The 16,236-nt window shown below is 46.7% G+C and overlaps 1 protein-coding gene across 1 annotated transcript in view; it reads left to right on the plus strand.

The window, feature by feature from the left end:
• Positions 1–16,236, plus strand: part of ACOXL (acyl-CoA oxidase like) — a 353,725-nt gene that overhangs the window by 106,490 nt on the left and 230,999 nt on the right.

Here is a 16,236-nt window from a genome sequence, read left to right on the forward strand (position 1 = left end):
AAAAGGCATCGTGCTGAGTGAACGAAGCCAGCCTCAGAAGCACATGCCGTATGATTCCATTTGTATGACATCCTGGAAAAGGGAGAGCCATAGGGAAGATAACAGGTCCGTGGTTGCCAGGGTTGGGGGTGGGTTGAGAAAGCGGCATGAGGGATTTTGGGGGGGCATGGTAGACTTATTCTAAATTTTGGTAGAACTGTAACACCTAGGAGGGGTGCATTTCACTGTAATTGAGTTATTCCTCAGTAAACATGACGTAAAGAGAGCTAAGGTCAGGGAGAGCCCGGGCCCCTCTGCACTGAGACCACCGAGTCTGAGGCCACGTGGACAGTCCTGTGTCCAGGTGCTTTGGGATACGGTCTCAGGGCTTCTGCATACGGAATTAGGAGGTGTTTTGTGTGTCCAGTTCCCTAGTTTCGCTCACTCAGTCATCTTCAGTGAAGACAGTTGACACCTGTAACCTCGCACAGTTTAACTGGCTGATATCTTGAAGCCGGTTCACAGGTGTGGTCAGGACTGTTGTCACCCGTGGACTTCTTGGACCGAAAGGTGCTGGGTAGAGTGAGGCCGTTTCAGTGGATTGGTTCAGCAGGAGGCAATTGGATTTGACCTTATTCTTCACCCACAAGGCTGCTGCCAGGGCGGGGAGTGCTGGAGGGGCTGCCAGCACCTGTTCTCCAGTCTGGGGTCCCCTGAGCCTGTAGGAAGCCGGGCTGGGCTGGGCCGGCCCCCCTCCGTGGGGAGAGTGGAGGCCCTGGTGCAGGTGCCCGAGGTCACGTTCCTAGAGGCACTGCTCATCTCATCCATCTGGAAAACTCATCGGTCGGCTGGCCTCTCTCTGGAGACCCGGGGAAGGGGGTGCAGCTGTTTCTAGCTCTCACCAGTGAGAAAGTAGTGAGAAAGCAGCTCTGTGTTCCGCCCTGGCCACCCAGGCGAGTGTGGCAGGTGTCACCCCAACTCCCACTCGGTTGATTGCGCCGGGCAGGGGGCAGGGCACCGGGCACCCAGTGAACGGGGTGCCCTCTGCACAGAGAAACGAGCCTGCGCAAAGAGGATCGGCGGGATCCTCATCGTACTTAGACGAACAGCCTCTCTGCCATCTCGGGGCCACTGTGCAGGCCAGAGCTTATGACAGTCCCGCTGGATGAGGGGAGGTGCCGGGTCCTCGGTGTATTCCCTGGACAGGTGCCGTATCACCCTGGTCCAGCAGATCACGTGACAGTGAGCGTGCATCACCCATTTTATGGGAGGAGAGTTTGCCAAGGCCCTGCTAGTGTGTCCCTTAAGTGAGAGAGGACCCAGGGGTTCAGGCTGATGCGTTGGGGGGCCTGGACCACTGAAGGTTTCTCTATGACTCGACCTGCACACTGGGCTGTAGGTTCTACGCGCCCTCGTCCTGAAGGGTGTTTCTCAAGTTTTAATGTACAGTTTTAATGTAATGGCAAGAGGTAATCCTGAGACAGTGATGCTAGCCACAGAAAGTTCTAGGTTTATCTCCTTTTAGTCAGCAAGGTGCCTTGTTTATAGGTAGCTGCTGCTTATGAATGACGTTTTGGCTTCCTCTGCGGCTCAAAGTGCCGAGACATCAGGAACCTTCTGCAGACTCTAAATTACACAGAGGAACGGGCCTGTGGGGGACCTGGAGTTCCTCCTGAAGGGGGCAGCACGCGTGCCATCCTCTGCGGGCCCATTGCAAGAGGAATTGTGCCGAGGCAGCTCTTTTTTGTTTTCCTGAGGTGTCTTATCGCTTAGATTATACTTCCTGCTTAGGTTGGTAGAGCGTCAAGTGCCATGCAGAGAAGTGAATCTGTAAGTCTACCCTCTGCAGTCTTTTATAAGGTAGATGTGACTGCTGTTCACAGCCGCTCGTCTGTTCCACAAGGCAGTCTCCATCTCCTTGGAGCCCACGGTGGGTGGAGGTGGAGAGCGGGTGCTCAGAGGCACAGAAGGAGCTTCGTGTCCCCATGTGTAGCTGTCCCCCGATGTCCGCAGCATCCCTGCTCCAGAGAGCAAGTTGGGTTGCCATCGGTGCTGGCCTCGTGCTTTGAGGCACATCTTTTGGTTATTTATTTACATCCCAAGACCAGTGGTTTTAAACTGGGGTGATTTTGCCTCCCAGGGACAAATGGTGATATTTTTGGTTGTCCCAATAAAGGAGTGGGGTACTTCTGGCATCTGTGGCAAGGGATGCAGCCGACCATCCCACAATGCATGGGACAGCCTCTCACCACAAAGAACTGTCCGGCCCCAAATGTGAATAGTTCCAAGATGGAGAAATCCTGCCCTAGACCGAGAGCTTCTCAAGGTCGGTGCAGTATTTATTCTTTCCATCTTCAGGGCTGGCAGGCATCACGTGCTTAGTAGTGGAGACTGAATCAAATCTGTTATTAAGAGGCTCACATGCTATGTTGGCTTTTGTGTTGACAAAATACTGTCTAATATTCCCTGAAAGTCTTTTTGCTCTGTTTTATCTCTTTGCTTTTTTGTTTACATGTAGAAATTAAATCAGCTTTCCAATGAATCGTACTCATGGGTGGGAGGGAACGTTAGCCTCATCGTAAATGGTAGATCACCTCGAATCCATTTATGGTTGTCTGTGCAACGCTGTAGAAGCACACATCAACAGTTAGACTCACTGTCGCCCTCGGAGCCAGCCCTCTGCCATTCCTAGTGTGGTTCTCATTGGAGATACACGGGAGGGTCCTGCCCTGTTAATAATCCACGGGGTGTGACAGGTAGCTGGAAGGTAATTGATTATTTTACCTCAACTGTCCTATTTCGAATATCCCTCTCTCCAACCTTCCCTCCTTTTTAAAATCTGAAAAAGAAAAAGAAATAAAATCCAGAACATTAAAAAAATCCAGTTGGATGTAGATTCATTTGTTTGTTCATTCAACCAGTAAATAAATACTGAGTATCTAGCATGACCAAATAAGGTAAAAGCACACCGTATCAGCCTCTGGTGAGTCTGGTGCAAATACAGTACCATTAGGGTGAAAAAGGAAGTGTTTGAGGTACTGAGTGTGTGTGTGTGTGTGTGTGTGTGTATGTGTGGTGGGTGGGTGGATGTGGGCAGTAGGCCATGCCAGGCTCCATAAGGTGGGCTGGAGGCAACTCCTGGGAGAGAAAGAAGAGATCAGCAGGCAGAGGCGGGTGGAGGATATGATTAGTGTTGCTGATGCAACTTCCAGACTCCCTCCTGTCTGTAGCGAAGGTCCAGGCAGAGGCTTACTGCATCTTCACGAAGGAGGCAGCATGTGACGGTTCTACACCATGTGGTCCTGGGGGTCCCAACTCAAGCCCCAGACTCCAACAGAAGATGTGTTTCCCAAAGTCTCTGGGGGCTCCTGGGCATGATGCACGTTGCTCACAGCCTTGATCCAGCCCCAGCCCCCAGGGAGGGGTATTTGTTTGCTGGCCACTGGCAGGCGCTACCGTCCAGTGGGAGAGCAATTACATGATGTTCGGGCTGGAAGGGCAGGCCATGCTGATGGAAGATTTCCTCTTAGAATAAATCTACTTAAGTGAAAACTGAGTCAATTTGTGGAAGTATGTTAAGGAGACTTCAGGTGGTGTGTTGATATGACGGAAGCTGTTGAGGGCTGTGCACGAGTCAGGGGTCTGAAAAGCCCGCTCAACCCCAGGAGAGCGGTTGCTCTTTGTGAAGTGATGCAGGAGGGACCAGGATTTTCTGAGTTTTCATTTCATCCCTTGAGAAAGGGAGGGAGCAGTGGCCCCTGTCTGTCTGGTGCAGGGTTAAGAGTTCAAAGACCACTGCTGTGCTCAGCCGGGCCCCCTCCCTGCACACCCCGCCGCCCGTCTCTCACACTGATGCAGGACTTGGGGCCAGGAGTGGGGGGCTGGGGGGAGCTACCAACCTGTGCTCCAAGAAACTCTCTCCCAGTTGAGATAGTTGACTGACCACAAGGGGCCTGTTTGGTCTGAACTGAAACCTTTTAGGATCTTCTTTTTAATCACACGTCCTCTGTGATTATAGTAGGTGGGGAAACAAAAAGAAATGTTAGGTGTTAGGGACAAGTCTGCTTATAAAAAGGGAAATTCTGTTGTTTCTTCTTTTATACTCGTTACTTTTCTTTGTATACCTGAAAGCAAGGGTAAAAGAAAAAAGCAGTGATTCTCCCAGTTGCCAACAGTTAACCTTGACCTTAAAAACAGTTGTTGTTTTTTTTAACATCTTTATTGGAGTATAATTGCTTTACAATGGTGTGTTAGTTTCTGCTGTATAACAAAGTGAATCAGCTATACATATACATATATCCCCATATCTCTTCCCTCTTGCGTCTCCCTCCCTCCCACCCTCCCTATCCCACCCCTCTAGGTGGTCACAAAGCACCGAGCTGATCTCCCTGTGTTATGAGGCTGCTTACCACTAGCGATCTATTTGACATTTGGTAGTGTATATATGTCCATGCCACTCTCTCACTTCGTCCCATCTTACACTTCCCTCTCCCCGTGTCCTCAAGTCCATTCTCTAGGTCTGCGTCTTTATTCCTGTCCTGCCCCTAGGTTCTTCAGAACCATTTTTTTCTTTTTTTTTTAGATTCCATATATATGTGTTAGCATATGGTATTTGTCTTTCTCTTTCTGACTTACTTCACTCTGTATGACAGACTCTAGGTCTATCCACCTCATTACAAAGAGCTCAATTTCGTTTCTTTTTATGGCTGAGTAATATTCCATTGTATATATGTGCCACATCTTCTTTATCCATTCATCTGTTGATGGACACTCAGGTTGCTTTCATGTCCTGGCTATTGTAAATAGTGCTGCGATGAACACTGTGGTACGTGACTCTTTATGAATTATGGCTAAAAACAGTCTTGATGTGGGTGAAATGGCAGCGTGCTGTGCTTTAGATGCTGCAGGCTTCCCCATTTAAGTCTCTTAGCCCCTAAGATGAGTATTACTGATTCAGTTTCATAGTGAAGGATGTTAATGCTCAGAGAGGTTGGGGAATTTGTCCAAGGCCACACAGCCACTTAATAAAGACCAGGCTCTTTTCAGTATATTAGGAGCCCCATTAACCTGGGCATAGCTGTAAATACAAATACCATTTGAGAAGATGCTCCAAACAAGTCAAAGAGCAACTTTATAGGAGAAGGTACAAGATACACATGATTGATTGTCAAAGATATAAACTACAGTCATCCCTCTGTATCCGCAGAGGATTAGTTCCAGGACCCCCTTGGGATACTAAAATCCAAGGATGCTCAAGTCCTCTATGTAAAAACAGTGTTTGCATATAACCTATGCACATCTCCTGTATTCAATGTAAATGCTATGTAAATATCTCCCAGTGTGCACCAAATTCAAGTTTTGCTTTTTGGAACTTTCTGGAATTATTTTTTCAAATATTTTTGATCTGTGGTTGGTTGAATCCCCAATGTGGAGCCTGCGGATTTGGAGGACTGAATGTGCTGTGAAATAAGAAGACCCTGTGTGCTAAGGAGATATACAATGTAAATCTCAACTCTTGCTTAGAATAACAACTGTACTGACTTTGCTAAGACTCGAATGATGTTGCTAAGACTATCTGATAATTCTCTCTGTGCATCAGACTCATCTTCATCCATTCTTGCCTTGTTTCACTGAACAGTTATTTTGTATCAAGCAGGATGCCTTTAGCTATGAGTAACAGGAAGCCCTGGCTGAACTGTTTTAAGTGGTAAGCGGGTTGTTTTCTCACTTAATGATTCCTGACGTCAGGCAGTTTCAGGGTGTTTATTTCAGTAGCTCGGTGACATCCTCAAGGACCAGTGTTGCTTTGATCTTCCCTCTCTGCAACCCTCAGCATATTGGTTTTGTCTTTGGCCGACTCCCTCATGGTCACAGAATGGCTGCTGAGGTTCTTGCGGTCACATGCACATACAACAGAATTTTGCAGAAGAATGTCTATATGTCACTTTGTAGCAGCATGGAAACATTTTACCCCCAGAGATCCTTCAAGAAACTTCCCCTCATCTCTCATTGGCCAGATAAACCATCTGTCCATTCCTAAGGCCATCACTGAAAAGGGTAATTGGTTTAGTGAAGCATAGTGGCTCCATGGAGGAGGGTGGATTACATGAACATTATTGGGATTTATTACTAAGGAGGGAGAGAAGAGGAGTTGGACCAACAACTGGGAATGTTACTACATACTTAAAACATATTTTTATTATGGCAGATTTCAAACACAAGGGATATAGCAATAGGGGATTCTCAATTACTCATCTGGTTTTGACAATTTTAGTTCATCTCTATCCTGCCCTTCCTCTCCTGCTGGAGTATTTTAAGAGGAATCCCAGGTATATCATTTTTTATGTGCTCTGTCTATATATTGAATGCATTCTGTATGCCTGGTCACTCAGCCAAAGAGAAAAGCTGTTTCAGGGACAAAGAGATTAGTGAAGGCTGACCCGGGATTAACTACATTTTGCTAAAGAGAAAAGACTAAATTCCCTGAAACAAAGGAACATGCAGTATCCAGGGATCAGTGTTTTCTCCCAAGCTTTTGTTCTGGCTGCATCTGGAGTCCTTGGGATGTTAGGGAACAGGTGTCCTGGGAGGATGGGGGGTGGTTAGGGGAAGGGGTCCTCCCTGCCCCCCTAGTCAGACATGGAAGGTGAGTGGAAGTTCAGCATCTCATTTGTCATTTCCACTCTCCGGCGGATGAGGTGAATGCTTTCTAAGAGTGGGTTTTGGTCTGATGACACCTGTTTCTTCATGTTAATAGATTTCTGGGGTGAGATAGAGTCGGGTGATGTCACCTGCAGGTGCGGGAGCCCTTGGTAGCGGTCTGCTGTTTGGCGTTTGTTTCCCTAGGCATTGCGAGCCACATCTGTCCTCAGCTGTGAGGGCGTATTCACCAGCAGGCTAAAGAAAGAGATGTTTTTAACCAGAACAGAAAGTCAGATGTAACAAGTTGACTCTGGGCTGGGCTGTAGACACACGTACTTTACTTATGACTTTAGCTTATCTCATTTAGTTATGGAACAAAAGACACGTGTTTTTTTTTTTTTTTCTTTCAAATATCACCGTGGCAGTAAGAGTCTATTTCCATGTACCCTTTTCTGCATTTCTTGAGGCCACCTGTTCTATTACAGTTTTAAAAGACCCCTCTTCCTCCGTGTGTGTGAAACAGGAAGGCTGCCTTCTGATTTTCCTTTGGTTTGCAAACCTTGGCTCTTTTGACGAGAGCTCACATGCTTTATGCGGGGCGGTACTTTTGTATATAACATAAAAAGCAATTCACCATTTCTCTAAATCTGCTTCTCATTTCTGCAGGACAATTAAAGGGCAAGTTGCAAAGCTGAATCAGTTATAGCTCCGCGCTCAGGGTATACTCAACCTGAGCTGATTTTATCTACCTGGGTTTAGTAAAATGTTAGTGTTTGCACAGCGAGGTTAAAAGACAGAAATCTTTTGCATAACTATATTTGAAAAATCTAAAAAAAAAGAAAGAAAAAAGAAAGAAAGAGAGAATGGACTAATGACATGAGATGATGCCATTTGGCTTAGTATTTTGGTAGCCCGGATGGCTCTTGGAGCAGTTACAGTCTTCTTTGCGGAGCTTTCTAGAATGTGCATGTTGTGGTTGGGTGCCCTTTGCTTGGCATGCTGTGCATTTTGGTGCTATGTGAGAATCCATCTGACCCCAATACATTTTATTTGACACGCACAGCTGGGTTGCTGGAGCATGGTGCAGGCCATTAAAGAGAAGGCAAAAGAAAACACAGACAATCTATTCATCAGGACGCTGTGAAAGGGAGACTCACTGGGGTGGCCTCTGGCAGGAGTGCACCTGGGGGAAGGAGGGGGGGGGAACCACTGGGCGCCCCGGAGCTGGAAATGCAGCTGCCACTGACCTCTGACGCGTCCCGTGGCCAAGGGCTTGGCCAAAGGTGAAACCTGATTGCCGTTCCAACTTGTGGAGTCTCAGTTTAGGGTGCTCTGCAAACAGGAGGGATGGATGGCTGGACCGATTTCTTATTTGCTGGGGAGTGTATGCTTGCCAGGTGCTTCGCACCCAAGGGGAGCACAGGCCAAGGTGTTTGCATCTGAGGGATGCACCTGACCCTCGGGACCACGCTAGGTCTCCCCAGGCACCCTCCATCTCACCAAAGACGGAAGAGAGGAGGCAGCTTCTGGAATCCTTGGGAAACCTTTCTTCAGCCGCAAGGATGTTCCAATAACCTCAACTCAGTTCACGCAACCTGCATAGCCCCCAACCCACTTTCCTCTTCTTGCTTCCTAGGTGTGATTTTGCATCTCTGGTTTTACACCTGTTCTTTTATCCACTACAGCAAGCTTTCCACTTGTGTGTGTATGTGTGAGATTGTCACCTGGAGAGCCATTTTGTAATCTTGTGTAAAGACCTTGGGCAGGTCCCTCATCACCTCCGCTGTGGTAGGAGGCTGGGGTGTCTTCCATCACCTTGGTCATTCAGGCCCTTTCAGAGTGACCACTCTGAGCCTGAGTAAGATGTAACAAGTTGGCCTGGGCTGGGCTTAGACATGACCTGCTGTCCCCAGCTGGTTCATGGTGTGTACTTAACTCAAGATCATGGATCTTGGTGCAGAAGGTAGAATGCTGGGCATACCTAAGAGCCTTCCTCTCTGGCTAGAGCTCCACACAGCTCTGCATTGTAGAGACCAGGAGCTTTGGAGAGACAAACAGACAGACAGACAGACTTGGGTTCAAGTCTGGCTCCTCCACTCCATAGCTGGGTGATTCTGTGCACAGCAAGCACTTCTCAGAGAGCCTGGCGTAGAGTGCCTAGGAAGTGGCAGCCGGGCTTATCTGCATCTTGGGGACAACATGTAGAGCTGGTTGATTAAAATGTCCCACTTTAGCCACAGGTTCCCCTATGCTCCCAGGTGGGAGTGATTCTGGAAATGAGAATAGCTCTATTGAACCAAAGTCAACCGTAAATTCTAAAAGGGTTTCTAGAGGTAACAAGGTGTTTTGTTTTGTTTTGGAAATGGGTTTGTTTCAATATCAAGTTTTGCAAAATGTTCATGCCTCCAAAAAACCAGGTTCCAGGCTCATAAGGCATTTTCAGAAACCGTCTGCTTTCTTTTTGGTTGCTTACAAAGCTCAGTGAAATTCTACAGCGTCTTAAGACAACAAACAAAAACAAAACCAGGAAACCTTCGTCTAGGGCTAAGGTCCTTGGCAAATACAGATTGGCAAGACTGACTTAAAAACAACCACCACCAAAACCCAAACCTCTGGAAATGCGTGTGACTTCTTCCCGTTGGGACAGCAATTTAAGGCGTCCATTTGCTCAGCTGACCTCTGGGAAAGACCAGGATGAAACGCCTCCCTGGTTACTTTCGACGCTTTATTGATTCCCTGTCCCTCCTTCCCCCTTCCTTGCATACGTTCTGCTACTTGACCTGGAACGGGGGAGACTCAAAATCTAACCCTGGTTACGTTATTAAATTGTAAACGTTGAAATTCGCACAGGGTAGTTGATAGGAATTTCAAAACAGGGGGAACTTCTGCTCTGGCAAAGATGGAACAAAAGCTCTCTGTCTTTTGGAGGTCACTAATCCCATGTTTGCACCTTATTGTCACTACGTAATGCCTGAAACACTTGGAATTATTTCCAATTAGTGGGTTTAAGTGGATCTTGCTCTCTGAGCCGTTGACCCCTCGGTGTTTGTTTAGCAGGATTTTCTCACCGGTCTTCACCTTGCTGCACATTGTTTGGCTGTCAGGGCGTCTCAACTGCTCCGGGTGACCCCTGCAGAAATGGCCGTGTCGTGAGACTCGGGAGCTGTTGTGAATTTTGTGATGACAGATGGCAGAGGCATAAAAGGCACCTCCCCGGGCTTTGTGAAAGGGGATTTGGGTTCTCAGAATCATTTTCTTCTCTCTCTGTTCTGGAGGCACGTCCGGGATTGCTGGCAGAGCTGCGATGTGGCCCATTGAGAATGGCGAGGCCTTGGAGGCCGGAGAGCCCTTGTGTGTCACATACACCTGCTCGGGGACACACGCGTCCCTCCTGGGCTTTCCAGGCTGGCCTCAGCAGACCTGAAGGGCTTGGCCACTTGCTCTGTTGGAAGAGCAGGCTCTGCCCTGGAACCCTGGGGTTTCATTCGGACAGGACTTTCGCCTGATTTCTGGAGATGGGAGGGCCAGAATGATAGACAAGGAGGGCAAAAAGGGAGCCTCTTTGGTTCTGCTTCTGAAACGGGCATTTGAAACAGCTGCTTCCCCAGCTCTGGCTGAGACTTTGAGGCTGGGACTAAGGTTTTCCCCAGTTGCAGGGGGACGCCCAGAAAGAAGGAAGGACAAAGTTTTAAAATGAGTGCAAACTACAGAACCCTATGTGTGGCTCTCATGACTCACCCCTTGGCATTGACTCCAGCACCTGATGGAAACGAGGTGCTTGCTCAGGGCCGAGTGGAACCCCCCAGGCTCCCAGGAAACAGTTGGCCCCTGTGGAGATGCTGTGGCCGGCTGCTGGCCAGCCTGGGAGGGCAAGGAGACCTCTGTTGCCAATACTGACGCATCAGGAGAAATTCTGGGTGTTCAGCTTCTTTGGAAAACTGGGTAGCCCAGCAGCACCCTGGCCCCTATCCCACATGGCAGCCACCAGCTGGAGCCTTGTAGCAGCGGCCATCCTCAGGGGACTCACGCTCACTAGCTGTTTTCTTTCTTTTTCTTCTTCCATCCAGCTAACTGTACTCATTACCGTGACGAACCCCAGTTGGCATTTGAGGTTGCAAATCTTTCATATGTTCTAATCCCTCCAGAGAATCTGAAATGTAAACATGTAACAAGAACCTTGAAAATCAATCCTCATAAAATAATGCAAGATGCAGAAATCAGTTCATGCCACAAAAAGGTTTCTCTCCATTATTCAGGATTTACAAAACTGGAAACAACATAATAAGGGGAGCAGGTTAACTGAATTATGTTGCATTCCTATACTGGAATATTATATGGGCATGAAAGTAATGCTTAGTCAGAGTTTTTAATAACACGGAAGAATGCTCACAATATAATATTGGGTTAAAATAAAAAGCTACAAGTCTACAGTAATCAAGACAGTATGGTACTGGCACAAAAACAGAAATATAGATCAATGGAACAGGATAGAAAGCCCAGAGATAAACCCATGCACATATGGTCACCTTATTTTTGATAAAGGAGGCAAGAACATACAATGGAGAAAAGACAGCCTCTTCAATAAGCCTCTTCAAAAGACAGCCTTTCCCAAATAACTGGGAAAACTGGACAGCTACATGTAAAAGAATGAAATTAGAACACTCGTAACACCATACACAAAAAGAAACTCAAAATGGATTAAAGACGTCAATGTAAGGCCAGACACGATCAAACTCTTAGAGGAAAATATAGGCAGAACACTCTATGACATAAATCACAGCAAGATCCTTTTTGACCCACCTCCTAGAGAAATGGAAATAAAAACAAAAATAAACAAATGGGACTGAAAGAAACTTAAAAGCTTTTGCACAGCAAAGGAAACCATAAACAAGACGAAAAGACAACCCTCAGAATGGGAGAAAATATTTGCGAATGAAGCAACTGACAAAGGATTAATCTCCAAAATTTACAAGCAGCTCATGCAGCTCAATATCAAAAAAACAAACAACCCAATCCAAAAATGGGCAGAAGACCTTAATAGATATTTCTCCATAGAAGATATACAGACTGCCAACAAACACATGAAAGAATGCTCAACATCATTAATCATTAGAGAAATGCAAATCAAAACTACAATGAGGTATCACCTCACACCAGTCAGAATGGCCATCATCAAAAAATCTACAGACAATAAATGCTGGAGAGGGTGTGGAGAAAAGGGAACCCTCTTGCACTGTTGGTGGGAATGTGAATTGGTACAGCCACTATGGAGAACAGTATGGAGGTTCCTTAAAACACTAAAAATAGAACTACCATATGACCCAGCAATCCCACTACTGGGCATATACCCTGAGAAAACCATAATTCAAAAAGAGTCATGTAACCAAAATGTTCATTGCAGCTCTACTTACAATAGCCAGTACATGGAAGCAACCTAAGTGTCCATCGATACATGAATGGATAAAGAAGATGTGGCACATATATGCAATGGAATATTATGCAGCCATAAAAGAAACGAAACTGAGTTATTTGTAGTGAGGTGCATGGACCTAGAGTCTGTCATACAGAGTGAAGTAAGTCAGAAAGAGAAAAACAAATGCTGTATGCTAACACATATATATGGAATCTAAAAAAAAAAAATTGGTTCTGAAGAACCTAGGGCAGGACAAGAATAAAGACGCAGACGTAGAGAATGGACTTGAGGACACGGGGAGGCGTAGGATAAGCTGGGACAAAGTGAGAGAGTGGCATGTACATATATACACTACCAAACGTAAAATAGATAGCTAGTGGGAAGCAGCCACATAGCACAGGGAGATCAACTTGGTGCTTTGTGTCCACCTAGAGGGGTGGCATAGGGAGGGTAGGAGGGAGACACAAGAGGTAGGAGATATGCGGATATATGTATATGTATAGCTGATTCACTTTGTTATACAGCAGAAACTGACACACCACTGTAAAGCAATTACATTCCAATAGAGATGTTAAAAAAAAATAAAATAAATGAAAAGCTTGACGGTGAGTTGTATGTGCAGTGGACTCTAGTTACCTTCCCAGAGGTTAAAGCTGTGTCAATATGCATCAAATAAGACTGGAGAGAAATTTGTCAAAATATGAACAGTGCTTGCTTTTTGGCAATGAAATTATCAATGATTATTTCCTCTTGATTTTTTTCTGGGCTTTCCACGTATTCTACACTGAATGTGCATTGGTTTTATATTCAGAACAAAACAATAAAAAACAGAGAAGAAACAGAGGCCTAGAAGATGAAGGGATTTTCTCTGAGCCTCCCAGCTCATTGGTGACAGGGCAGAACCAAAGCCCAAGGTTCCCGATTCTGAGACGGATGAGGACACTCGTCCCCCTCGTGAGGATCAAGATGCCTGCGGCCGTGCGTCCAGCATGGATGGCCCCAGGGTTCTCACCCAGAAACCTTGCACCTTATGTGGGTGTGCTTGTCTGTATGTGGGGGGCAGATATACGTTTAGGTCTTTTGTTTTGCCTTCGATTTCACTGTAATGAGCAACCTTTAAGAACCAGACAGTTGTGCCCCTTGAGTAGAAATAAAAGCCAGTCTAGGTGTCATTCCATGCGATGCTAGCTTCACAACCTGTGTGACTTGTGGACGTATCTCTTTGGGGGCGCACCTAGCCTAGATCTTCTCCTGTTTCTGCTATTCCTCCCTCTTCTTCTACTTCTTCTCCACTAGGGAGGACAAGTCAGAAGAACTCAGATCCCTTCACTGGGCTGGGGAAGTGACGCTGCTCGTAGAGAAAGCCCCAGTACATCCCTTGACTCTGCACCAAAATGGCAGCCCTTTCACCAAGCACTTTGAGATCCAAAAAACCGCGTCCCCCTCCTGACTCCTGTCGCTAACTGCTTAGGTGACCTTGGTCAAATCTTTCCTTTCTCAGAGCATCTCCCACAATGAGAATGGGAAGAATATTTTCTGTTGAATGACTTTCTCTAGGGCGTGCGGGAGAGGTCTGATGGGTGATAGGAAAGGTTTTCCCAGTTCCCACGGAGGAAGAGGAGGTATCCCCAGAACCGAACCTTACAAGGGGGTCTTCATCTCTCAAGGGCAGACTCACGTTTAACCAAGCTCACAGGGACCCAAAGCTGTTCATTATTCCCTAGCAAGAAATTCAGCTGTCCAGTGGTCCAAAAGACCAAAGGCAGATCCACTGGAACATTCCATCCCTGTTGACATGTCCTTGGGAGGTTAATTTCAGGCTTTCTGAGTTATGGGATATTCAGAAGTGCCCTTCAGCTGAGGGAATAGGAGGCTCTTTTCCCTATGTGGGAATAACCTTTTCAAGGGGGACAAATGCTTGGTCCCCGTAGCTGGGACCGTCTCCCAAGGAGAGAGCCCTGCCAATGTTTGCCTCTGGGATTTAACCATTGCTGTGTTTCCCAGGCTGAGTATCTCTCCCTTCCAGTGCGGCTCTGTGGAGTTCATCACACTTTCCCTGACTGTGATATAGCTTGGTTCTTGGTCCTGGGCCTGGAGGACAAGCTGGCTCACTGATCGGAGCTCTGGGCTTGGGTGGACGTTGCCAGTTTCATCCTGAGCAGCCCTGTGCCCAGGTTCCCGGGGCTGGTGTCTCACTGTAGTCTCGTGGCCAGCAAGTGCTCTGATCAGGTACCTGGTTGTCCAGCAAGTGGGTGGATGTGCAGACGGGGACCCTGGGCAGTTGGGGCGTGCAAGGCCAGTTGTCTTCCCGCTCTGATGACTCACGGTTTTTGTTTCTTAAAGATTTCTGTATGGTGGATGATTTCTGTTTTTCCCTGCCTCTGAAAAGACTCCTAAATTCAGGGCCCTCAGGAGAATTTCTGGTTGCTGGAAAAATTAATACAAACTGGAAATATAGGAATCAGCATCCCCAAACTTGGAGCTTGGAAATATAGGAATCCCCATCCCCAAAGTTTGCCTGTTGAAAAAACATAATTATTTGTACGTTTCCAGTTGTAAATGCTGAAGGAAGGAACGGGGCAGCTTTGCCTGGGTCCCTGTCCCCCAGCTGGCGTGGGGTCAGAGCAGGATGGCACCGAGTGCAGGGTGGGGATCAGTCTGCCTCTCAGGTCCGCCTCTCAGACCCTTTCATTTTTACTTTACCTTAACTTTGCATTTCTAGATCGTTGAACTCTGGCCTGATTTCACATTCTGAAACTAAGCCTGTTTCTCAATTCTGTGAAGAAAAGGATGTTTCAGAGGAGTGATGACTCACCTTTTATTTTGAGCCCAGTGAGAAGAATCCAATCTAAGAGGCACTGAAGGGATGAGCATTTGCTATATTTCTGGATGATTATACCCATTTAAAAATGTATTTTTAAAGTGATACATGACGCACATTCTTAGAAAATTTAGAGTCCACCTTGTGCCCTCCCACCCCATTCCAGGCCCCTTCCTCGAGGTCACCACTGTTAACAATTTGACGTGTATCTTTCCAGATGATTTGTATGCATTTACGTCTGTGTATGTGTAGAGAGAGAGAGAAACATATAGTGTGATTTATGTGTGTTTTTGCATATGTGATAGTACAATCTATACATTGTTCTACAACTTGTTTTTTCCACAGAACAATATGTTCCGGAGATCATTCCAAATCATTAAATAAAGATCTCCCTTATTTTAAACTGCAGACACTTGCCCTGTGATAGATTTATTTAACTTGTCCCCCTCCCTCTTTATTTATTTATTTTTTTGGAAATAGAAAAGAGTTTTATTTGAGCCAAACTGAGGAGACACAGATGCAAGAAGCACTTGAGTAGTGTTCAGTGGAACTACAATATGGGGGAGGCTTACATAGACAAAAACTGAAAAGTTGCATAAATTGTTAAGAATTAGGATTGGAACTGGCAAGAAGTAAGGGTGCTTGTTAAGCAAGGATTGATTGGATAACCTGCCCCTTCTTGCTAGATAGAAAATGATTGTATTTTTCAGTGTATCTAAGTGAAACTCTGTTTCAGTGATAAAATAAAATCAGCCTTTTATCTTTTTTCCTCCCCAGAGTGGTAGGTACTATTTAAAAAAAGAAGAAGAAACTAAAGAAACAACGATCCACCAGGAGAGAAGGGGCAGCCAGGCTGTCTGTTGACAGGGCCCAGGGCTGCGTGTGAGGCCTGATTTGTGGTCAGCGGGCCGTGGGGCCTCGTGGCAGGGGTGTCATGCGGTGGTCATGGGGTGAGCCACGCATGGAGGGGGCCGCAAGGAGGGCTGGTCCGGGAGGTCCCTCGGCCGGGAGGCAGAGCTGGGGCTTGCCTGGGGTGGCTCGAGCAGAGGTGACAGTCTTTGAGTTGAGGTGGCCAGAGGTCTATTTGCCTGTCTCTTTAATCACTCAGCATAAACTATGCCCCAAGCACATGCAGGGCGACTGGGGACCTGTGGTGCCTGAGATCGGGATTCCATCCTCTCATCTGGTCAGGGAGAAAGATGTGCACAGATGTGCTCCAGGAAGGGTTGCCTGAGGTGTCAGACATGGGTTGGTCTTGAACGGTGAGCACCGTAGAGGGAGATTCTAATTTAAACTTATTTTGGAAGCTTGATTTCTTATGGTTGCTCTCTCTGGCTTTGTCATTTTCCCTGATTCCTCCAGGGACTGTCATTGGTGGCAC

The sequence above is a fragment of the Monodon monoceros genome, unplaced genomic scaffold (assembly GCF_005190385.1).
Source record: "Monodon monoceros isolate NGI ecotype Baffin Bay Population unplaced genomic scaffold, NGI_Narwhal_1 Super_Scaffold_19, whole genome shotgun sequence".
Lineage (NCBI taxonomy): Eukaryota > Metazoa > Chordata > Mammalia > Artiodactyla > Monodontidae > Monodon > Monodon monoceros.